The sequence below is a fragment of the Lissotriton vulgaris genome, chromosome 2_1 (assembly GCF_964263255.1).
Source record: "Lissotriton vulgaris chromosome 2_1, aLisVul1.2, whole genome shotgun sequence".
Classification (NCBI taxonomy): Eukaryota; Metazoa; Chordata; class Amphibia; order Caudata; family Salamandridae; genus Lissotriton; species Lissotriton vulgaris.
In genome coordinates, this window is record NC_141687.1 from 2,098,462,487 (window position 1) to 2,098,487,481 (window position 24,995).

The window sequence follows — 24,995 nt, forward strand, 5'->3', positions numbered from 1 at the left end:
CTACCAGGTTAATGCAGAGCTAATGAAGATTTAGCAATACCATTAACATATCAGGAACACCAGAATTGGTTCCAAGGCGCCCTTCCGCATACAATAAGACTGGGTCACTTTAGCAATGAAGAGGTGACCTGGCCAGTACTAGCTGGCTATACACCATATCCAAATTTAGCACCATTAAACGTGCTAGACCTTAGTGCTCTCTATACAGGCCTGGTTGGACTATGTAGATGCATAACACAATTTGTAATGCGTACTATAACAGCTATCCCAGTGAGGGCTGTTCAAACTGTGCAGTCACAGTTAACTGTGCCTACAATGAGTCTAGTCACTATCAATGCAATTGTATGATAAGTTCCTGCCAGACTGGAGCAAGTTCCATTCTGGATTGCAGAAAAAACAAACCAGCTCGAAGCAGCGTTTCCTGATAAGGGACGAACAAAGCAAACACAAGGAGATGATGAATAAATCGTTGAAACTTTTCAGACACTTCATCATCGTTCTTTAGCTCACATTGCCACCCCAGTTTGGACCCAGCCATATGTACATCAGTCTTGACCCTGTTCCTCATGGGAACAGTCCAGCCCGGACAGCCAAGTCAGGTCTTCCCTGGACCTGAAACAAGCATGCAGGGACCGGTTTCACAGTAGCACCCCTCATCAGCCAGGCTAGCTTGATTCTAGAGGCAAAGTGAGCAAGGGAACCATGTCTGGGCATGCCTTGCCAACTTAGGGCGAACAAAGCAAACACAAGGAGATGATGGACGGAGCGCTGAAACTTTTCAGACACTCACCACCAGTCTCAAATCTGGGTTAAATCCATCAACGTTCCTTAGCTCACTTGCCACCCCCAGTTCAGACCCAGCCATTTGCAAATCAGTCTTGACCTTGTTCCTCATGGGAACAGTTCAGCCCGAACTGCCAAGCCAAGTCTTCTCTGGATCGGAAACAAGCATCCTGGGACCAGTTTCGGGGTAGCACCCCTCATCAGCCAGGCTACCTTGAATCCAGTGGCAAATTGAGCAAGGGACCAGCGACTGGGCATACCCTGCCAACTTAGGGTAACCAAAGCAAACACAAGGAGATGATACACAGAGCTGAAACTTTTCAGATGATGAATCCATCATCGTTCTTTAGCTCACTTCACATTTAAACAGCCCCACATGCACCTTTGCAATTCAAAAGGCACCCAGCGCAACACTAATGAACAACATGTTGCACAAAAAATACAAAACCACTTTGGATATTTCCAATGGCTTTTTCTGCCAAAATATAGCACCTGAAAGCAGAGACTTAACTGAGTTTTGAGATTTAGGCAGTCCTATAAAATTCTGCCGACTTCCTCAGGGGTATAAGAACAGCCTGAGTAAATACAAATCTAGAAGAATTGTCCTATGTTGATTACATATATCGTCAGTGTTGGGATCTCTGGTTGGCTAAGGCTTGTGCCAAAGCCAGGCAGAGACCACCACTCTAGTCAGGGCAAGGGAGTTACACGCCGAAGATAACCCCTGCTCACCCCCTTGGTAGCTTGGCACGAGCAGTTAGGCTTATCCCGGAGGCAATGTGTAAAGCGTTTGCGCACACACACAGCAACAACATACCAGGCAAACCACAAAAAGAACACCACACAAGGTTATATCAAAAATAGCCTTTGTATTCTCATAACATATTAGAATACTAATCACAAAATATACATTGTGCCACATGGCACTAGATAATATCTACAAGGGATTATGTACACCTGACAGGGCCAACTGGACCACTGTCAGAACCCTAACAAAGTGAACTTAGTAAATGTAGGACATATCATAAACGTAGACCACAGCCAGTAATCGCTGTACTCCGCATCATCCTGTAACATAAACCATATTATGCACAGTATCTCATTTAGGTGTGAATTACCTTCTGCGCCAGCCCCACCAGCATAAACACATTATGCAAACATACCATAAGTCTAAACGCATTAGACCCTAAGCATAACTCGCATTAGGGGCATAACTCACAATAGGGATTAATCTCACTATCATGAACCACAGTATGCAAATAACCTCATAAATAAACCACAGTTAGAGGCTTAAAACAGGTTGTGTAAATCATAGTACATGAATCACATTTCCTAGCACCACATAAATCACATTAGGGCCTGGCACCCTACAAACCCAACAGTCCCAAAGGCCAACTGGCCTTCTCAAAGGGGTTCAAATGCCCTATGTCCCAAATGTCAGGGCTGCTGCCAAGGCAGCAGAATTCACAAGTGCGTTATTGCGCTGGGGCGTAGGAGTGCATCTCACTCCTATCTTTCTCTTTAAAAATGCCCCCAAAGAACTGCGACCTAAACGTTTCAGCTGATGCTACTTGCCTTGCACCTGTGAATCCAATAAGGCTTGGCCCTCACCCGTGCCCTCTGAACAGTTTATGCAACAACGTTGCAGCTGCCCTCGCTGGTGCGGTGCAGCTGTTGCCAACATGGATGGGCTCTGGCACAACTGTGCCCCTTCAGCCCCACTGGGCCTTTTTAGACTCAATGTGCCCCCAAAACGTTGCAGCTGCCGTCTTGCAAGCGGGGCAGCTGTAGAAAAATGGCCAAAGGGAGGTATGGGCACCACGGGCCCTTGGGACACCCCAGGGCCCCTTGAAAGAAAGATGCCCCTCATTGGAGAGGCCCGCTCTCTGCAGTACCACCCAGGCACCGACAATGTGCCTCAAAATGCAGGGGAACCCGGGCCCCTCTGGGCCCTCAAACAATCATGTGCCCCCTTGTTGGAACGGCCCTCTGTCCTGCGGGGCCGCTCAGAAGACTGGCATGGACACTGTGCCTTGATCGGCACCACCCATGTAGAGTCCTCACTCTCTGACTCTTGTGACTCCGTCTTTCTTCGCCTGGTCCCTCGCGCTGGAGCAGCTCCTCCTGCACACGGGGATTCCCTTTACTCATGGGAGCCCGCACTGCCATCGGCGGTCTCGGCTGCTTCACCTCTTCACCCGGGCCCCTCTTGGGACCCGGGACTTCAACCTGGAGCCTGCAAGGCTCCGGCCCCTCTCAACCGTGGGGCTTCTCTTTCCTCTCAGAAGCCCCGCCCATGGACAGGCATTGCCTTGCCTGCCTTTTGGGTTGCGCTGAGCAGCGGCCCGGAGGAGATTTCTTTATCGGCTCAGGCCGCGGCAGTGAGTTTCCAATACAGCCAAATACTGCGGGATGGGCACCTGCTCAATTAATAAAACAAAGCGGGGAAGGCACCCGCTCAAAAGGCAAACAAGCGGGGTGAGCACCTGCAAACACTTCCCAACGCGGGGTGGGCTCCCACCTCGCTCTAACCATCACGGGAGAATCCCTACGCTGGGGATTCCCTCTCTGTCTCCTCAGGCAGTTCATCACCGCAAAGCCTGCTCGCTCCTCCTAATTATAAATATAGCGCTCACGAGGTGCTAGGGCAGCAGGCAGTCCTTCAGGTCCAAGAGGCAACAAAGGAAAAGTACAAGGATCCAAGCAGAAAGTTCTTTTAGGGATCAAGGGGACCATGCTTGGCCCAAGGAGGCAAGCCTTCATGCCAGTTCCTCCTGGGCCCCTGCAGGACCAGTACCAAAGTACAGAACTGAACAAGTCTCATGGGGTCACAGCCCCTCTACTTATACCACATAATCCTTTGTCTTAGTGCAGGGCATGGGGGAACCAGATGCAACTGGTTCAGGGGGGATTTGGAGCACTTTGTTTTGCAAGCTCCTCTTCCCCTTTGTCAGGTGGGAGCTAGGTGTTCAGACACACCACATGGAGCGGAGCCAGAATTCACTGGGCAGGCACCATCCTATTCAGAGTCAGGGGATTCCTCCCACTACTCCCAGCCCAGATGTCCTATTCAGCCCAGAGCTGACTCACCCTGCCCCTCCTGGAGCCACACACACCTCCCGTCCCCTGTCACTCACAAGCCAGACATGCAATACACATCAGGCAGGCACATAGCACACAGAAATGTCATCTTCTAAAGGAACTACACAATTTCACTTAGTCACCCACCATTAAATATGTAAGCCCTACCTTAAATAAATGTTATTCCTTCTCTTATCTCCTTCCCAGGTAATTAGAGGCTAACAAAGTTAAGGCATTATTCTAAGTCCTGATGATGGTCCCCATATCTAACTGGGGGGACCGAAACGTCGTCGACCTCTGTGACACCATATGCTAAACGTGATTACTATGTAATGTAATGGTGTTCTTGTGATTTCTCTGTACAACTGCATTGACTATACAGAAAACGTTTGTTTGCCTTAAAAAGCCTTTTTCCTTGTTTGTATATCTACCTTCTGTATTAAGACCTGTTAGTGTTGGGCACAGGCTTGTGTACCACACAGGTGATCAGTAGAAGGTATTTTGTTGGATTTGAAGTGTTTACTCAGTAATTATAGACCTCTGTCCGGCTGGACATGTCCCTCAAAATATAGAACGGATTCTCTCTATATTCATTACTTTTCTCTTTATTTTTGAATGCATGGGACCACTGTTGTTTGAAAGATCTTCTAAAGGAGGCATTTTCCCCCATTTATTTATTTATTTATTTATTTAATGGTTTTTGTAAAGCGCGTAGTAACTCCGAAGAGCATCCCAGTGCTGATCTGCTTCTCCAGGGGTTTTAGCCAGCTAGTGAGATTATATTTGCGGGAAAAGTAGGGTCTTTAAGGTTTTCCTGAACTGGAGATAGTTCGGTTCTGTCCTGAGTTTCCGGGGTAAGTGGTTCCATCGTTTAGCCGTGTGAACCGAAAAGCGACGGCCGCCGGTCTTGGCTTTTCTCACTCTAGGGACTGCAATGAGATTTTCTGTATTGGACCGGAGATTTCTCTCTGCTTTGTATGGGATTAGAAGTTCTTTCAGAGTGGGGGACCGTTGTTGTTGAGGGTTTTATGGGCCAGGCAGAGGGCTTTGAAAACGACCCTTTCTCTGACTGGGAGCCAGTGGAGAGAGTTGAGAGCCGGCCTGGCGGAGGATCTTCCAGGTGTGCCCGTGAGTAGGCGGGCTGCGGCGTTTTGGACTTTTTGCAGTGAGTTCAAGGTGGCTTCAGGGGCACCCAAGTATAAAGCGTTACAGTAGTCTAATCTTGCCAGGATTAGACCCTGAATAAGGAGCCTCCTTGCGGTATCTGGGAGCAGGGGAAAGATCTTCCTGCAGGCTCTAAGTAGCCCAAAGCATGTCCCTGCGGTTCTTTTTGCCTGGGTTTTAAAACTCATGTCCTTCTCAATCCACACACCAAGGCTCTTGACCTCTTCCTTGGGTGCGGGAGGGTCCCCTAGGCACTTGGGCCAAAGGTGAGATGGTAGAGAGGGCCCATTGTGGCCCATCAGGAGGATCTCAGTCTTGGACCCGTTCAATTTTAATGAGGAGAGGTTCATCCATCGATGGACTTCGGAAAGACAGCTGTGGAGGTCGGATGGGGCGTGATGAGGATGAGAGAGGGTAACGACCAGCTGAGTGTCGTCGGCGTAGTTGATGACTGACACGCCGTACGAGCTGACCCTCTTCTCCAGAGGGGCCATGTACACGTTGAAAAGTGTAGGGCTCAGAGATGAGCCCTGTGGCACTCCACACCGGAGGGGGATGGTGGGTGAGCAGCTGTCGTTTTCCCGCACCTGGAAGGAGCGTCCAGTCAAGAAGGATTCTAGCCATTTCAAGGCCATACCCTTTAATCCGATCTCTCCCAGTCGGTGGATTAAGGTGGGATGGTCTACAGTGTCGAAGGCCGCACTCTGATCTAGGAGGATCACTGCCACTGATCCTCCCATGTCCAGAATGCTTCTGGCCTTCTCCACTGCTGTCAGGAGGGCGATGTCCGTGCCCTGACCTGGACGAAATCCTGTCTGGGAGGCCGCTAAGAGGTTGTTGCTTTCTAGGTAAAGCGATAATTGCTTATTTACCAGCTTCTCTGCGATCTTGCTGTTTCCAGGGAGAAGGGATATGGGCCTGTAGTTGGCGAAGTCCTGTGGGTCTAAAGAGGGTTTTTTCAGTAGACCCTTGACTGCCGCCGCTTTCCAGCTGGGGGGGACAATACCCTCTGAGAGAGAGGAATTGACCAGGGCCGTGAGGGGGGGATGATGGTACTTGACACTTTTTTTAGGAAACGGAGGGGGGCAGGATCAAGGGGGGAACCACTTTTGATTGCGGCCAGCGTAGCTCCTACTTCTTCCGTTGTTACGGGACCAAAAGTGTCCAGGGAGGGTTGGGGGGCTGGCGGTGGAGGAGGAGTGGTGGTGGTGATGGTAGGATCCGGCTGTGTGGGGTCCTGTTCGGGAGGGGGTATGGTTAGAAGAATGTTTTGAATCTTCTCGTCGAAGAAGGTGGCTAATTTTTTACATTTAGTTTCGGCTGCTTTGGGATCGAGGGGTTTGAGTGGGGGGTCAGGGGGGTGGAGTAGTTCTTTTAGAACTGAGTAGGTTTCATGGGCCGAGCAGGCAGCGTTTTTTAATTCTGTCCTCTTAGAAACTAGTTTTGACGCAACTGAGCTCTTTTTTGTAGGTTTTTACCGCGGTGCGGAATGCTTCTTTCCGTTCCTCGGTTTTTTCCTTCCTCCAGATACGTTCGTTTTTTTTGCAGGCCTTACGTAGCAGATTGAGTTCCGGGGTATACCAGGGTGAGGGATTAACTCTCTTGATGTGTCTGAGAGAGTGGATTTTGGGCAGGATGGCGTCAAGCGATTGGGTAATCCAGGTCATAGTCACAATAAATGCGTGCATAATTTATTCTCACAATTTCATACATACTAAATTTGACCACGCTGCTCCTCCCCTACCATGAATTACCACTGACACACTAAGTCAGGGAATCCCCTATGCATTCCTATGGGAGGGCAGGCCAACCTTCTCAAAGGTACACAGAGAGCGCACACACTTTACACTAGACCACTGTGCTAAAGTGCTCAGAGGCCTAAAACCACCAACACCATGTCAGAACTTAAGGCAAAAAGTTTACGGGTGAACCTGCCAAAAAGGGCCAAGTCCAACACAACCCCCTTCCAGCCAAAACGCAGGGTAGACCAATCACTACCTTGATGGACTCCCCTGCTTTGTCCGATAGAACATAGACGTGGGCCTGATACTGCAGGGACACCATCTGGTTCTATGCCACTCTGAACCCACATGGTACCCTCTGAAAAATAACTCTAAGGCCCAACTAGGCTACCCCACTGGTACTCCCTAACTGTCCACGACCAGGACCAGGCCCTAGGCCACCCAGACATCACTGGTCCTTGCCAATCCACAGAATGGGGAGCAGTAACCTGTGGCACATAATAGCCATTCTCCACTCTCCTTTTCAGTGTAGTTCCAAACTACCACTGATCCTCCAACCTAGGGTCCACACCCTCAGGCTGACCAGAGGTCACAGGCGAAGCATCTCCTCACCCCCCTACCTCTACTTCTGGGGTTCCACGCTCTCCCAGGAGAAGCACCCACCAGAACACAACTCTCCCACCAGTTAAGGACCTCTCTCCATCAACTGGTCTAACACCTGGGATCGCCCAGGCACCAACAATGTGCTTTGAAATGCAGGGGAACCCGGGCCCCTCTGAGCCCTCAAACAATCATGTGCCCCCTCGTTGGAGCAGCCCTCTGTCATGCGGGGCTGCTCAGAAGACTGGCATGGACACTGTGCCTTAATCGGTACCACCCACGTAGAACCCTCACTCCCGGGCTCTTGTGGCTCTGTCTCTCCTCTTCGCCCGGTCACTTGTGCTGGAGCAGCTCCTCCTGCACGCGGGGCTTCCCTTTATTCACGGGAACCTCGCGCTGCCATCAGTGGCCTTGGCTGCTTCACCTCTTCACCCGGGCTGCCTCCTGGGACCCGGGACTTCGACCTGGAGCCTGAGAGGCTCCGGCACCTCTCTCCGGCGGGGCTTCCCTTTCCTCTCGGAAGCCCCGCCCACGGACAGGCACAGCCTTGCCTGCGTTCCGGGTCACGCTGAGCAGCAGCCCGGAGGAGATTTCTTTATCGGCTCGGGATGCGGCGGTAAGTTTCCAATAAAGGCAAATGATGCAGGGTGGGCATCCCCTCAATTAATAAAACATAAAGCGGGGTGGGCACCCGCTCAAAAGGCAAACAATTCCCATTGCGGGGTGGGCTCCCACCTCGCTCTCACCATCATGGGAGAATCCCTACACCGGGGATTCCCTCTCTGTCTCCTCAGGCAGCTCAGCGCTGCAAAGCCTGCTTGCTCCTCCTAATTAAAAAAATAGCGCTCAAGAGGCGCTAGGGCAGCAGGCAGTCCTTCTGGTCCATGGGGCACCAAAGGAAAAGTACAAGGGTCCAAGCAGAAAGTACTTTTATGGATCAAGGGGGACATGCTGGGCCCAGGGAGGCAAGCCCTCATGGCAGTTCCTCCTTGGCCCCAGCAACAGCATGCCCCCGCAGGACAGTACGAAAGTACAGAACTGAACAACTCTCATGGGGTCACAGCCCCTCTACTTATACCACATAATCCTTTGTCTTAGTGCAGGGCATGGGAGAACCAGATGCAACTGGTTCAGGCGGGATTCGGAGCACTTTGTTTTGCAAGCTCCTCTTCCCCTTTGTCAGGTAGGGGCTAGGTGATTAGACACACCACAGGGGGCGGAGCCAGCATTCACAATGGGCAGGCACCTTCCTATTCAGAGTCAGGGGATTATCCCTCCCACTACTCCCAGCCCAGATGTCCTATACAGCCCAGCACTGACTCACCCTGACCCTCCTGGAGCTACACACACATCCCACCCCCTGTCACTCACAAGCCAGACATATAATTTACATCAGGCAGGCAGACACATAGCACACAGAAATGCCATCTTTTAAAGGTGACATTTCTCCCATAGTCACAGTAAATCTGCGCACACCATTGCGCATCATTTATTCTCACAATTTCATACATACTAAATTTTACCACGCTGCTCCTCCCATACCATGAATTACCATTGACACACTTAGTCAGGAGTCCCCAATGCATTCTTATGGGAGGGCAGGCCAATCTTATCAAAGGTACACAGAGAGCGCACTCACTTTACACTGGTCCACACTGCTAAAACGCCCAGAGGCCTAAAACCCCCAATACTATGTCAGATTAAGGCAAAAAGTTCAGGGGTGAACCTGCCAAAAAGGCCCAAGTCCAACAGTCATGACTTCGCCAAAGTAGATTTTGGGATTTGCTGGACGTGGATACAAATTCAACTTTCAAAAACAAAAATGGATTTTAACAGTATACTTTTCTTGGGATACTAATTGTCAAATGAAGGCAAAAGCCTTGCCCCTCATTTCTTAGAGAAATGTGCCCTCTTACAACCACCCAGCACTATCAAAAAGCTACAATCACTGTTAGGCTTTCTCAACTGTGTTAGAAAATACGAACCAGACTATGCACATGGGTTAAACCATTATACAATTTGATTCGCCCTGATTTTTCAGACAATCTATGGACTTTGAAACGCATTGATATCCTCAGAACATTGCAAACAGACATGCGTGCATCAAGACACTTACACACTCGTGCCAAATCAACTAACTTGAGGATCCGAATAACTGTGGGTTTTACAAGATATACATATGTCACATTTAACAAGGGTGATTCTGTGCCAACTGCATATAAATCACATTTATATTCTATTGATGGACTGCAGTTCAGACAGTTGTTATAGAGGAAAGATCGTTTGCTCAGGTGAAACACAAAATTGGGGTTACTCACGTCCTAGCCTGAAAGGCTTTCACCAAGGCAAGCAATTCTAATGCAAAAGCCTTACATCCTAGATGGATACAATGGGCCATCTCCCTAACAGATACTGATGTTGACTTATTGCAAGCAGCCTCCCATCACGTTTTGTGTGTTTCAATTACAAGACAATGTCATGAAGCATATAATGTATGGTATTGGTAGTTGAGAGAAAGTGACAAGACGCTAGTTATGTTTGACTTTTGTTGTGTCCATTACTAAGGATGGTAGAGAAGGTTGGCAGGAGTCTATGTGTATTTTTAGGTCTGACGTAAGCTAAGTCATTTCAATTTGACTAAAATTATATGCATAATAGTCCTACTTGTATGGGCTTTCAGAAAGCCCTCTTTATACATCGGTCTGTTACTGTGTACCAGTTTTCTTCCACCCATATCTGGATCAGCAACCTGCAGACTTCACTGTGAAAGAGCATTCTACTCTTTCACAAGGAGCAAATTCACATACAAAGTTCTTATCTTCAGTCCCTGGGACTACTATGGCAATGTATACTTTTTGAGACCAGAATAATTCTTGCTTTTAGCCCCTGCACTTTTTTTCTAATTGATGAAGGCCCTGCAACTTCATCAACAATAAGAGTTTGGAAAAACCATGACAAAATGAAAATAGGCATTGACAAAACCAAAAGCATAGCAGTCAATGCCAGACTTATTAGCTTTGCCACTGCTTGTTTCAATTTTTGGAAGCTGACATGTGTAGAGAACTGTAAGCAATACAATATTATGCATGGCTCCCCCATTACTCCTCTCCTTCTAGAAGGAGGTGCTCTACAGGAGGTCTTTCTAAAGCATACAATTGTAGATGGACAGCTGCTGTTGACAGGGAGGTTACCGCACGTTTTGGATTGTAACCCGGATGAGAAAATACCCAATTATTGGCACCTATGCAAATTTCAAAATGTGTTAGCGGATGTCCAAGAAATCTGTCCACAAGGGTAATATTTGTACTTCGGGTTGCACGTAATATGACAGTGAACAAGAATATTGATTTCTGTGTTGTGGCTTCAAACTCTTGGCTTAAGACATCTTGCTCATTTATTTAGGCATTCAGTAGAAAACTAAGAGTAACTGCAAAAGTATCAATTGTGGTCTGAGGGAAGACCAGTTTAAGAAGTTGATTCCACAGCTTCCTTAATGCTCAGGAAGTAGCAGGTGTGTTTTCTAAAATTCCAATATCACACAGTTGACACCTTTAATCTGCTTCTATTGTCCATGATGGAGCTTCTCTAAATGAATATATAGATGACTGGATAGATTTTGAGCCCATGTAAGAGCTTCTTCTGAACAAGACTTGGGCACAGACACTGCTGGACAGCGCAGCAGAGGTCACAATAGTTTGCTAGAATCTTCAAGAGTTACTGGTTTCAAGAGCAACTAATGAATTTATTCAAGTTAAAACACTAGATCAGATGGTTAGCCCTACCGACAGACTATGATTTGGACCTCCAAATTGAAGGAGACATACCTCCTACAATTAAAGCAATATTCTTAGAAAGGTTAGCAAATACCTATGACATTCTCTTGGCTGGACATATTGTTGATGGCTACCCATCTAACAAATGATCAAACTCTTGCACTGGATTCCCAGATGCAATCTGAAATCTTGGCCGAGAAACCTTCTACAGCAAACACTATCTTGTACTTGAAAACTCTCACTAATTTATGGGGGATCATCAATTGGTAACTTTTACTCATAATTATATGTTTTTTAAATGTGTAAAATGTACAGAGCAACATTCTTGCAATGTAATAAGGGATATTTGGACTCCTGGTCAAATATACTACTACAATCTTCCTAAATGCAATTCTCTAATGTTTGCAGGTATAGCTTCTGAGATTAGTTAATCATAATGTACACAAATAGGAGTGACCAATTAAATTTAGCTGCAACATTTGTGCACAAGCTTACCATGAAATAGCCAAAGGTTCAAACTGAGATTAAACGTTTTTGTTTCAACCTTCTTGCCCAGTGTTGTTCAATAGAAATCCATGAGGGCTTGCTCAACACACTCCTTTCTAGATTTTTATATTAGCAACCTAAAATAACTTATTTACCTATCGAAAGTGGTCGTCTTGAAAATGTGGCAAGGATCCAGCCATCTGGACCCCTTCTGGACACCCTGGCCCATACAGATAATCATTTACAGGGGCTGCCTTTACCTTAAAGAACAAGTTACTTACCTTTGGTAAAGCCTGATCTGGAGAGACTCTAACTAGCTTCTGATTTCTTACCTTAAAATTATCCACAGGCATCAGACAGGATCTGAAAGTTTTTCGGAAGTAGTATGCCGGTGCGCCAGTAGGTGGCATTGTTCAGCTCTACGTGGTATCATCTGCGTCGGAGGTGACGTACACAGTGCCTATATATGTGCCACCCCAGCACGCTGATGTCAGATTCTTTTTGCAGTTTTCCGCACCAGGAAGACGTAGCCACGAAAAACACTGACCACTATAGTGGAAAACTAGGGACCTGAAAGAGGAACAGCTTTGACCCTAGAAATCTGTTTGCAGAGTGCGGAGGATGGTGGGTCAGTAAGAAATCCATGGCTAGATAGAGTCTTTATCAGATAAGGCGTTACCGAAGATAAGTAACTTGTTCAGCTGATAGAGACTTCTAGCCGCAGATTCCTTACCTTAGAATAGATACCCAAACAATAACTTCCCAGAGGTCGGTCTGCGAACATGATTCAAATTAGAAAGTCCTGCATGACCGAATGGAAAAAGTTCCCATTCCGACGGACGGACCTGACTGTTTAGGCAGTAGTGTTTTTTTTAAATTTATTTTTTATAGCGTTTTATATAGCGCGATCTTGACCCGAATCAAGTATCAGAACGATTTACATAGCACCAGTTGCATTACATGAGGACACGTTCATTTGTGTTAGGCACATACATACATACAGGCATTTGATGAATGTGTGCATCAACGCCCACTTTGCTTGCTGGTAGATCTCCAAAACAGGAACTCTGCATGCTAACAGAGTGATCGCAGCCTTTGCTCTGGTAGAATGAGGACACAAACCCTTTGTGTGTCTCTTCTTGACCAGTGCTTAGCGGATTTTAACGCAGGGCATGATTCCTAGTGAGATGGTCCATTTCTGCACGGCCTTCCCTTTCACGGCCCCAATTTATCTCATGAAAAGTTGATTGTCCACCTGAAACAGTTTTGTTTGGTCAAGGTAGAATGACAACACTCTTTTTGGGTCCAGCCTGTGGAGTCTCTCCTCTTCCTTAGAAGGATGGGTTGGGGTGTGGACAAGATGGCGGCTGCATGAGGTTCTGCAGTTCACCACCCATCCGAGACTCCAGGAAAACTCAGAGGGAACATCAGCTAAAATGTTTTAAATGGCCAGACTGTATGGTCTCGGCGACTGCTGGGGCGATCGCAAGGCAAAACGAGTGCATTTGCGTACCTGCTGATTCGGACTGCCGTGAGGATACTGTCGGGTGCAGGCAGTCACGGACGCCAACCCCGCCACATCAGTATGCAGCCGTAAGCCCTCAAACCCCCACGGGACCGTGAAGACAGCGGAGCAACACGCAACGGAGCATGAGCGGAGCTGCCGGGAGTCAGTGCGGCTCCCCAGTGACTCGCAGGACTCCAAGCAGGAAGAAGAGAGGAGACGCAAAAGCAGGAAGTGTGGAGGAGGCCCTCAGGAGATCTAAAACAAAGGATCAGCGTCCAGGCGAGGAGGTGGGCCCTGCCTCTGACAAGCAAGCAGAGATTCCAGGAATGTTTACCGGTCGAGGGAAAGTCCAGGAGAAAAGCAAATTTCTCACTGAAGCTGTGGAGAATAATGAGGAAACTCCAGTGACGGCAGCAAGTGGTGGTGAGGGTAGTACACCCCCGGCTACTGTAAGTACGGGACTAGTGCCCTTTGCACCCACATGTTCAGACAAATCTATAATTTTACAGGGGGGACCCCAGTTGTTGGTGGCTGACGCCGTGGTGGGGGAACAGGGGAACAAGGAACTAGAACAGGCCACCAATGCAGATGTATTTGTCAACCCCCGGATCCACTCTGATGCAGTATCTGACTGCAGGGACTCCTGAAGGTGGTGACAAGTTCTACTCCCTCAATGAGGACTCTGATCCATCCAATGTTAGTGCCAGAGGAATCGGAGGTGGACTCAGACAGCTGTCATTCCAATCTCAATACAAAAGAGCGTATCTCCACTCAGAGGCGCCAGAGCAGAAATAAAGGGGGAGGGGGTAAAATGCTGTGCGCAAGGCTATCGGATTCCGATCAAAGTCAATCTGAACAATTAAAATGCGATTACTCCGCTACGCATTTTTGAAACTGATAATGGGCTGACACCAGATGTTGGCGCTCAAGGAGAAAATAGCATATCTACTCTAACGAAGTCCACTTCTGAAGTTCCCCCCTAGATGGATCTTATATATTCCACTCGCAAGCAGATACAATATGAGGCTTGACAGGAGCACAAGAGGGCACACCATGCAACTAAGCTGATACAAGGGGCCATCTGGAAAATCAATGAAACTTGTACAGAAATTTCCGAAAGAACAACGGTATTGGAACAGTGAGTGGTGACTCTAGAGGTAGGAGCTGAGAGTGTAGCCCAAGTGACTTCAAATAAATTAAGGATGACGGATGTCATGTGGAAGCTCGAAGATTTTGAGAACCGCCAGAGGCGCAACAATCTAAGACTTTTGGGCATTCCGGAAAATGCGGAAGGCGAAGACATCAGAGGGTTTGTTCTGCGATTGCAGAAGGGCGGCTTTCCCGAACTGTCACATTGGGATTGGGATATAGAAGTACAGTGAGTACATCGGTTTCCACTCATGTTGAAAAAAAGGAAGGGGCAGGCGGGTGCGGACGACAGACCTAGAGCTATATTAATCTTTTTTGGTAACTTTTTGCTATGACAAGCAATCTTTGACGAAGCACGCCCTGAAGCAAGGTGCTCAGCGGAGGGCCAGTCCTTTTTTGGCAGGCTGGACTTCTGCCATGCTATGGTGGAAAGGAGGTGGAGGTTACAACAGCTCATCACTCTCTTCCAAGAGGTTGTGAGGTGTATCTGCTGAGTCCTGCTTGCCTTAAAATTATCTTCAAGGGGAGCACAAAGGTCTTTCATCTGAGATACAAGCACAGGATTTTCTACAGGAGATTTCAGGAGCCTCAGGCCATAAAGACTCTCTAGGCTGATGTACTCGGACAATAACTAGATTTAGTCTTTTGTTGTGTATATAGTGAAGCGTGATGGGTGGTGGAGGGAAGCAGCATCATGCAGAAGGCATCACAAGGGTCTTCAGACCTTTTTTGCCGCAAGGTAGGGTGGGGGAGGGTGGAGAGGTAGGGTGTCTTCTGGGTGTACGGCTGGTCCATCGGGTTGAAGTATATGTAATGGCTTGGAGATTATATGGAATTATAGGCGAATTTTCATCTAGGACATTTGAGAATATAGTAAATTACAAGTTGTAAGCTAAGAATTCCATCGGTTAACATATGTGGGTTGAATTGTCTGCGCAAAAAACGCTGGGTAAATGAAGATATCCAGCATTTGGATGCTAATATAGTAGGTCTACAAGAGACACATATTGAAGCAGGGAGACAAAAGGTGGCAGAATTAGCAGGGTATCAGCTAGTTTCCTTCACAACTCAAGGCACACGCACAAAAGGGGTAGGCATTATGGCTCGCAGAAAAAGGTTTAATTTCTTACGGTCTAAGGCTGATCACCGGGGCAGATGGGTCCTTACTCCATGTAATGCGGATAATCACTCCTTTACGCTTTGCTCAATTTATGGGTCAGTGCTCCATGATCCAGCTCTTCTTAACTGGTTGAATATGGAACTTGTTGGGTGGCCGTTGCATTTAATTATCTGTGACGACTTTAATCTGGGAGCTAATACGATGAAGCTCGAGACTAGTTTATATAGAGGACGGAAACCTAAAGTCTTTAAAGCTCTGCTGAATTTATGCTTGACTCATGATTGGGCCTGGTAAGAACCCAATGACTGGCTATACCTTCTATTCAGTACCACATCAGACACATGCCAGGCTGGATTATTTCTTTGTGTCTCTCTACTACCTGCCGGATCTTCAAATTTCCAATGGTCATGTCTGATCACAGTCTGCTAGTCCTAGAGATACCACTTCAGGCCTTAAAGAATGAGGTAAGGCGGTGGACTTTTGATAGAGTACTCCTTTATGATCAAGAGTACTTAACACATATGAGAGCATGGATTCCTAGATTTATATCCGAGAACAGGGGTAGCACCTGGGTGGATTTCATATGGGATGCTCTGAAAGCTGGGATAAGGGGGGGAAACTGCAAGGTACGGCTGGCGGTCTCAGAAAGCGGGTAAAATCTACCTACATGAACTCTATGATAAACTAGGTGATGCAGAGACGCAATTGGCTGAAGCTATTATGAATGGGGGTGATATGGGACAGGTACAAACACGTTGCATTATCAAAATCCAAATTTTTTGAAGTTTCAACAAAAAAGCGGTAGAAATACGCAGCATGGAGATCCAAAATGTATGAATGCAGTTAGAAAGTGGGACATTTGCTTGCGGTATGTTCTAGACAAAGGGTGACACAGGGACCAATCCTCGAAATCAACGTACCTCAAGCTGGGTTAGTCTCTGAGGCCATAGACATTAGGGCTGCTTTCCAGTGTTTTACCATCTACTCTATACTGAGGAAACTATGGGAAGTGAGGAGGAAATTTAGGATTATCTAGCCGAGCTTCCAGGAGAAAGGCTAACTAGGGAGGAAAGATAAGCATTAGAGGTACCCATTACGGCTGTAGAGGTATCAGATGTCATTATCTCCTTGGCTAACCGGAAGGCAGAGGGACTGATTTTATCCCAGGGGAATTCTATAAAAAATTGCTCCCTACTTACTGGAAATGATGGTTGAAGTTTTTCTAAAAGCCCAGGCTCGTCAGAGGGCGCCTGAGTCATGGAGTTCGGCCAACTTTGTGGTTTTCCCCAAAAAAGGGAAATAGGTCAAGGAACTCAGGTCTTATTGGCCTATAACCCTAATTATTAGCGAAGTAAAGGTTTATGCCAAGATTCTGGCAAATCGGTTAACCAAAGTGATCCAAAAATTGGTTTCCCTCACCCAACATAGGTTTGTTCCGGGTAGGAGCAGAATCGATCATATTCAGAGAGTGATTGCTCTCTTTGATGAGGCAGAGATTAAGGGAGACCCTATTGGGCTAATCCTGCTAGATGCAGAGAAAGCCTTTGATAGGGTCTCCTGGCCGTTTTTATGGGCCACTCTTGAGAGCAGAGGTTTTAGTACCGTTTCATTAAGGCTATCTGAATAATGTATAACAATCCGGTGGCTAGAATTGCTATAATGGGGGAACTGTCAGATCCTGTGTCGATTAGAAGGGGGACGCGTCAGGGCTGCCCTTGCCCCCCCTGTTATTTGCTCTGTATATCGGAAAATTTATAGATAATGATCAGATTTTAGCTATACATAGTAATGGGGGAAGCTCCAAGATCCTGGCATACGCTGACGATTTAGCTATCACGACCCCAACACTTTTGGTACACTAGCTGAAATTGAAAAGGAGGCAGAGACTTTCAGACATATCTCGGAATATCGACTCAATTCCAACAAAACTCTTGTGGTAGTCGCAAGGGACTCAAATTTAATGACCCGCGGGTTGTACGAAAGGCAACATATCTTGGAGTCGAGATAATGGCAGATGTGTCTAAGATTGTAGAAACTAATTTGTATCCATTACTTCCAAAATTCAAAACAGAGTTAAATCGCATAGACAATCTTAAACTAAGCTTTGTGGCCAGGATTAACGTTATCAAGATGGTGTTTCTGCCCCAAATTTTTTTAGGGCATTTCTGCTGCCCATTGATAATACTTGGTTAAAGCTATGAACCAGTTGTTTACAAAGTTTCTCTGGGCCAATCCCCGCCCCCGGAGAGCGCTAAAGTTTTTGACGCTACATAGGGACAGAAGAGGATGGGCCGTCCCTAATCTTCAGTTATACCACTGGGCGGCCATATTGTTAAAAATAGGAAGTCTAATTAGGGATGAACCTGATCAAGGGCAAGAGGCGGCTCCCGCATCAATTTTTGATTTACTGTTGGGGTCAGGGGCTAGGGGGTGTTTTCTGCATTATACTGATTTTAAGTATTACAAAAGAGTGAAGTTCAAGACTCTAATGTGTGCTTTCAAAATCTGGGTTGCAGTTCGAAAAAAGCTTGGTCTGGGCCTCATCCATGCTTACACCCCATTGCATGGTAACACATCGTTCCCTAGTATTTTTAATGATGGCCTTATGAAAATACGGCATGGTAATGGTGTTAGGATGGTTGGGAACATTATGGACGATACTGGGGTGATCTCCTGTGACAGGATCAAGGAAAATTTTGGGATCAACAATAGTCAATTCTTTAAATATCTCCAGATAAGAGATTTTTTAGGGTGTAAATCTGGTGGGAGCAGTGGTTTTGCCTGGGTGATGTAAGTCGAGATGCTGCTCAAAGGATCGGTTAAACTAGGTGGGATCTATAAAAAACTAAATGAGACGATGATTGACGATTTACACAAACACTGTGAACGTTGGCAAGAGCGGCTACAGATTGAAGCGGGAGAGGTTGAAGACTCACTCAATATGGCCCAAACTTCTTGTATTGCTACTAACCTCCAACTGCAATGTTTTAAGACCTGGTTTAATCTTTATATAACACCGGAGAAGATTTCCAAATGGGGAGGAGGTAAGGAAACATGTCCACGCTGTAGGTTTCCAGAAGCAGACATCCTACATATGTTTGCCTCCTGCTCCAATTTAGATTTCATTAAAATGGAGGTTGGAACCATTCTTGAATCCCATCTGGGACAGCATATAGAAATTACATCACAGTTGATAGTATTGGGAGTGAGCAGTTCTCGCTACCAGCTCGGGTACAGACCTTTCTCTTTATTGCAATGATAGTATTTTGACTCTGCTTAGCCACCCATTGGCTTGATCCAGTTCCTCCTACGGGACAACAATGGCTGTGGAGATTTTTGGCGTTCTTCAGTTCAGAGACGGCAGTATATGCGAGAAGGGGGCAGAGAGCTAGAGCCAATGGGATGGACATTTGGGTCCCTCTGATTAGATGGTCTAAAAACAGCAAAACTGAGGGGATTGGGTGATAAAGTATATGTATATATGTATATTGTGTGTGGCCCAACTTATTTGTTAACATGGGCAAAGCTACGTTTTATTTCCGGATAGCGCCTCTTCCTTTAATTTTTTCGTCTCTGTTTCTTTGCTTCTTTTTTTCTTTCTTTATGCCAGTGCACAAATATATATATCTTTTTTCTTCTCTCTTTCTTTCTTTCTTGCCTTTCAAGGACCAGCATATGATTTTTAGGGGTGGGAGCAGGTGGGATTATGATGCATTCTTACGTCTTTATTTACTGTATACTCTTGGTTAATAAAATTAATAAAGAACTTTAAAAAAAAAAAGAAGGATGAGTTGGAATATAAAATGTAGGCAAAGTAAAGCACTGGCTTACACGAAAAGGGGCGACTACCTTCGGCAAGAAGGATCCTCGAGTTCGAAGCACCAGTTTTTTGGGGAAGAAAGGAGATGCAGGGAGGTTGAGAGGACAGTGTCTGTAGCTCACTGACTCTACGGGCAGATGTAATTGCAACCAGAAAAGCTGTCTTGATGGTGAAGAGCCTAAGATGACAAGAATGAAGGGGCTCATAAGGAGAGCACATTAAGAAAGTAAGAACCAAATTAAGGTCCGATTGAGGCGTAACAAAGGGAGCAAAGGAACCGTTTTGTAGACATTTAAGGTACCCATTTACAATAGGGGACTTGAAGAGAGAGGGCTGACCTGGCAGTTGCAGAAAGGCAGTGGTAGTGGATAAATAACCCTTTGTGGTGCCCAATGCAGGTTCATGGTTAAATAAAAGGACCTGGGAAAGGGAAGCAGATAATGAATCAGTCTTTTTCTCAGCACATCAGGCCACACATGTATACCAATGGCTGGTGTATACCATCTTGGTGGAGGGACGCCGGGATGCCAAGGTAACATTGCAGACTTCAGGTGGAAGGTCAAAAGCAGTCAACTGTCTCTACTCAGTTTCCACACATGAAGGTGGAGCATTGACAGATTTATGTGGAGAAACCTCACTACTGCTGCTGTAACAGATGATCCTTCCGAAGGGGCAGCCTGATCAGAGGACCGATAGCCATGCTCAACAGCTTGGAATACCAACTTCTTCTAGGCCAGCCCAGAGCCACATGGATGACTTGAACCTAGTCGTTCCTGACCTTCTTGAGAACTCTGGGCAGGAGTGGTATGGATGGGAAGGCAAACAGGAGGCCTGCTCCATTCAAGCTGAAAAGCATCACTGAGCAAGAGTTGCCTTGGTGAACTTCAGAGCACAAAACTGCTGACATTGCATGTTCTCTGCAGTGGCAAACAAATCTAATCAAGGCTCTCCCCACTGATGAACGAGACCTTGCACCACCTCCAGATGGAGACACCATTCATGATACGCTAGGCATCTTCGGCTGAGTTTGTCCGCCCTGGCATTCAGAGAGCCCACCAGTGGTTGAACCACCAGGGATATGAACTGATGTTTCAGTTATGTCCAGAGGTGCAGGGCCTCTTGACAAAGGGTCCATGACCCCACCCACCTTGTTTTTTGCAGTACCACATGGCGGTGGTACTGTCCATGAACACCTGCACTAGACTTCCCTTCATGGTGGGTAGAAAGGCTTTCAATGTGGAGCTCCAATAGGTCGATGTAGGGTCCGTATTCCTCCAAAGACAAGAGGCTTCTGATCGCCACCTCTCCTAGATGGCCGCCCCATCCTAGGAGTGATGCATCTGTCACTACTGCAGATCTGGTTGGGGAAGGAAGAGGGGTCTGCCGCTGACCCTTTCATGGTTCCTTAACCACCACTGCAGATCTTTTGCAGTGCCCTCCAAGATCTGCGCCCACTGGAACTACAGGTCCCACTGCTGAGCTCACATATGCTAACAGGCATGTTTCACAAGCAGGGTGCATGAGGCCGTGACACCCAGCAGCCTCAGAGTCAGTCTCACCTAAACCCAGGATAGAGGCTGAAACAATGGTATCATAGCCTTAATATCATGGACCCACTGCACTGTGTTCACAACAACTCCGATCAAAGGGAGCATCTGAGAAGGGGTCCGGCTGGACTTTGGCTTGTAGATAGTGAACCCCAGCGAGTGCAGGAGGTCAGCCATCATCTGTAGGTCGGAGATGGCAGCCTGGGACAAGCCCGCCTTCAACAGCCAGTTGTTGAGCTAGTGGAAGCCTGGCACCCCTGATCTCCGTAGATGAGCTGCAACCGCCACTCTCACCTTGGTGAACATCTGAGGGCTGCAGTTAGGCCCAAAAGATAGCACTGCAAACTGAAAGTGCTTGTGGCTTACTGTGAACCGCAGTTATGTCTGTTTTCAGGCAGGATGGGGATGTGGAAATAAGTGTCCTGCTAGTCCAACGCTATCATCCAGTGTCCTGGGTCCAGGGCACACAAGACCCGTGTGCAAGAGTGAGCATTTTGAATTTCCCCTATTTAAGGAAGAAATTAAGAGTGCACAAGTCTAGGATAGGACAAAGGCCTCTGTACTTCATGGTCACCAGAAAGTAGCGGGAATAGCAACTATGACATAATTCTCATGCTGGTACCCTCTCTATGACTCTCTTGGCCAAGAGAGCCACTACTTCTAGGTGGAGCAAAGATAAAATGGCCCTCCGTCAACCAGTCATAAGTGGGTGGCATGGGCGTAAGAGTAGTTACGTAGGGAAGGGAGTAGCCCCTTTGGACAATCTGGTGAATCCAGTGGTCTGATGTTATTGAGCTCCAGTGGTGCACGTGATGGTGTATCCTGTGGCCCACTGTTTGCCCATAATGGTCAGAAGGCAACATAAAGAGGCTTGGAGGCTGATGGGGGCGGGGGCGGGGGGTGGACCAGGTCGACCTCTGGCTGCCTGACCATGGGGTCTGTGGGTGCTGTATCCTCGACCATGCAGGGGCTGGGAAGCTTGCGGGTGGGAAGAGAGGCAGCTGAAAACCCCTTCTGTGGCACAAAAAGAGCGAAAAACGGACTGGGGTCGAAGGGGAGGGGGGCATGGAAAGGCCCAATGACCTGGCTGTAACTTTGCTGTCCTTGAAGAGCTTCAGTGGTGATTCCGCCTTGTCTCTGAATAGATGGGAGCCATCAAAGAGCATGTCCATAGGCGGAGCTTGGTCATCCCCTGAAAAGCCAGTTGTTCTCAGCCAGTCACTCCATCCTAAGACCAACAAAGAAACCACTCTGCCTAGTGAGTCGGTCATATCCAGCCACATCTGATTGTGAACTTAACTGCGTCTCTCCCATCAGCAGTAGCTTGGGAAAGTATATCTTGGGCCTCCTCTGGGACCATATTCAGGACCTGCGCAACCAAATCCCAAAGGGAATCGGAGTAATAGCCCTAATGGCATTCGGGGTTCACAAACCACAATGCAAGGCAGGCGGAAAAACATTTTCTTTCTCAAGATGCCCATTGATAGACATTGGATTTCTGGTTGGCTAGGGCAAGCGCCTAAGCCAAGCAGAAACCACCACTCTAGTCAGGGCAAGGGAGTTAGACGCTGAAGATAACCCCTGCTCACTCACTTGATAGCTTGGCAGAGCAGTCAGGATTATTCCAGAGGCAATGTGAAAAGCGTTTGCGCAACACACACAGCAGTGACACACTAGGCATACCACAAAAGAAACTCCACACAAGGTTATATCAAAAATAGCCTATGTGTTACTGATAAAACACATTAGACCGTAATCACATATATACAATGTGCCAACTGGCACTTAGTATGACTTTACAGGGATTATATACACTACAGAGCCAATCGGGCTGGTGTCATAACCATCAGAACTCACAATTAAAGAAGACAACCATTGACTACTGGTAACACTGCACTTAGCATGAATGCCTGAGACATTAACATCATAGCCTATTATGCAAAACATAATCAGCAGGGTGCACTTCAAAACACCTTTCGCAGTGTACAGGCAAAAGTATGCGGTATAAAGGACCATAAGAACAGTGCACCGCAATGACCACCTATAAGGTGCGCACGGATGTATGACGTTACAACGCATACTTTTACTCCGCATACCACTACAACGCGGTATTTACAACGCATACCGCTACAACGCATAGCGCTTTGGGGTGCTGGATAGTGGTAAGTATAATTTACTATTCTAACTCCAGTCCCCGTGGACCCTAGGGAAGGTGTTGGATAGTAAATTAAACTTACCTCTTATCCTAGAGCGCCCCCCAGCGCAATGCGTTGTAACGGTATGCGTTGTAATGCCTGCGTTGTAGTGGTAGTGCGGAGTAAAAATTGCGTTGTAACAGGTGTATACCGGTGCGCACACTACTCCATGAGCATCACACCCAGCGCAATACCTGCGCTCTCCTTTATGTACTCGGTGTCCAGGGTATAGGCTTCTGGGCCACGTGCCTGCCTAACTCTCAACAGAAGTCAACTCTTGTCCCCAGAGGCATCTGCCGAGGTCTCACCCTGTTCAGGGACACATTGAGTAAAGGGGCAGGGTGCAACTCACCCTGCCTCTGCAAAAGAAGGCTCCCAATGCTCTGACTGACTGCGCCGGACTGGGACCTCCGTGGAGGCTTCCGTCAGGTCCCTAAGGTGAGCAACGCTCCTTTAAGGTAGGAGAAGGGGAGTCACTGACTAAATCTGACTTCCACAGAAAATAACCCAATTGCCCCACGCAGGTGATCCACAAGGGCGGTAAAGGTGGGGGGCTCCATACTCACCCACCCGCTTCGAGCTGCACCGACTCTGTCAGTGTTGCGGTGCCAGATGGGCCTTCCTTCGGCGAGACACATAAAGTCTCCACTCTTCCTCATGAACCTCTGGCAGCCCCCAGCTGAAGGGAGTGCGGGAGGCTCTGCTTCTCCTCACTTGACTCTTCGCAGCAGTAGGCCCCGCCCACAACCAGGGGTAGCAGCTGCCTGACTTCCACTCCGGGGGTGGGGGTGTGTAGCTCTGCCCACAGTCAAGCTGGCGACTTTGCCTGACTGGTGTAGCTGCTTTCTCAGTGGACAAAAATGTGGGGTAGGCTCCCGCCCTCCTTCTGATGTCACCAGGCAATCCTGGCCAGGGATTCTTAATGGTTTAGGTGCTTCCTCGCATCACGGGCCATGTAGCAGAGTACCGGCTGCCAGTAACTGGAAGCGCAACAGGGGAGAAAGGCCGGAAGTGGGAGAGCGCTTCCCACAACTTGGCTCTCCCCTCCGTTGCTCAGGCCACAAAAGAGGGAGGAGCTGCCCTTGCTGCAGGGCACAAAGCTCTCCTCTCCTCATCTAGCACTACAGTTTCTGAGAACTGCAGGGCTGAATCCCCCAAGCCCTGAAGGGAACAGATAAAGCGCTCACCACGTGCTAAGCCCCAAAGTCCAGAGGAGTAGAGTTGAGCCCAGGCAGGCCAGCGCATAGGGCCCTCTAACAGAGGGGAAGCCCTTTGTGTTTGAAATAGTGATAATAAATCTGCGTACACCATTATGCAGCATTTATTACCACTATTCCAAACATACCAAACTTGATCACGCTGCCCGTCTCATATCAGGAATTACCATTGAAACACATATCAGGGAATCCCCAATGCATTTATATGAGAGAGCAGCCTCACAGTAGTGAGAAACCAAATAGGCTGTTTGTCACTACCAGGACATGCCAACCAGTAAAGGCGCATGTCCTACCTTGTATCTACAGCGCACCCTGCCCATAGGGCTAGCTAGGGCCTACCTTAGTTGTGACTGATATGTAGTAAATGGGGAGTCACAGACATGGCAACCACTTTATGTGCCACGTCACAGTGGCAATAAACTGCATGAGCAGGCCCTGCAATGACAGAGGGCTGAGACAAGTTTGAAAGGCTACTTTGGTTGGTGGTGCAAGCAGCGCTGCAAGCCCACCAGTAGCATTTAATTTACTGGCCCTGGGTATATGAGATACCACTTTACAAGGGATCGATAGGTAAATTAAATACGCCGAACAGGTGTAGACCAATCTTATCAAGTTTACCATAGAAAGCACATGCATTTTAACACTGAACAACCATGATAAAGTGCAAAACGTTCTGGGATGACCCTGCAAAAAAACCCAAGTCCAACATCCAGTCTTTTAGATTTCTTATCCAGTGGGGCGATAGGGAATGCGCCAGAATTTACTCTGGAAGTGGAGGCTTGGACCACCAAGCTCTCCGGGGTACGGTGTT

The 24,995-nt window shown here is 47.6% G+C and overlaps 1 protein-coding gene across 3 annotated transcripts in view; it reads right to left on the bottom strand.

Moving 5' to 3' along the window:
* The window catches only part of RAB27A (RAB27A, member RAS oncogene family), a 465,531-nt gene that overhangs the window by 396,199 nt on the left and 44,337 nt on the right, over window positions 1–24,995 (bottom strand). The gene's annotated exons all lie outside the window — the stretch shown is intronic.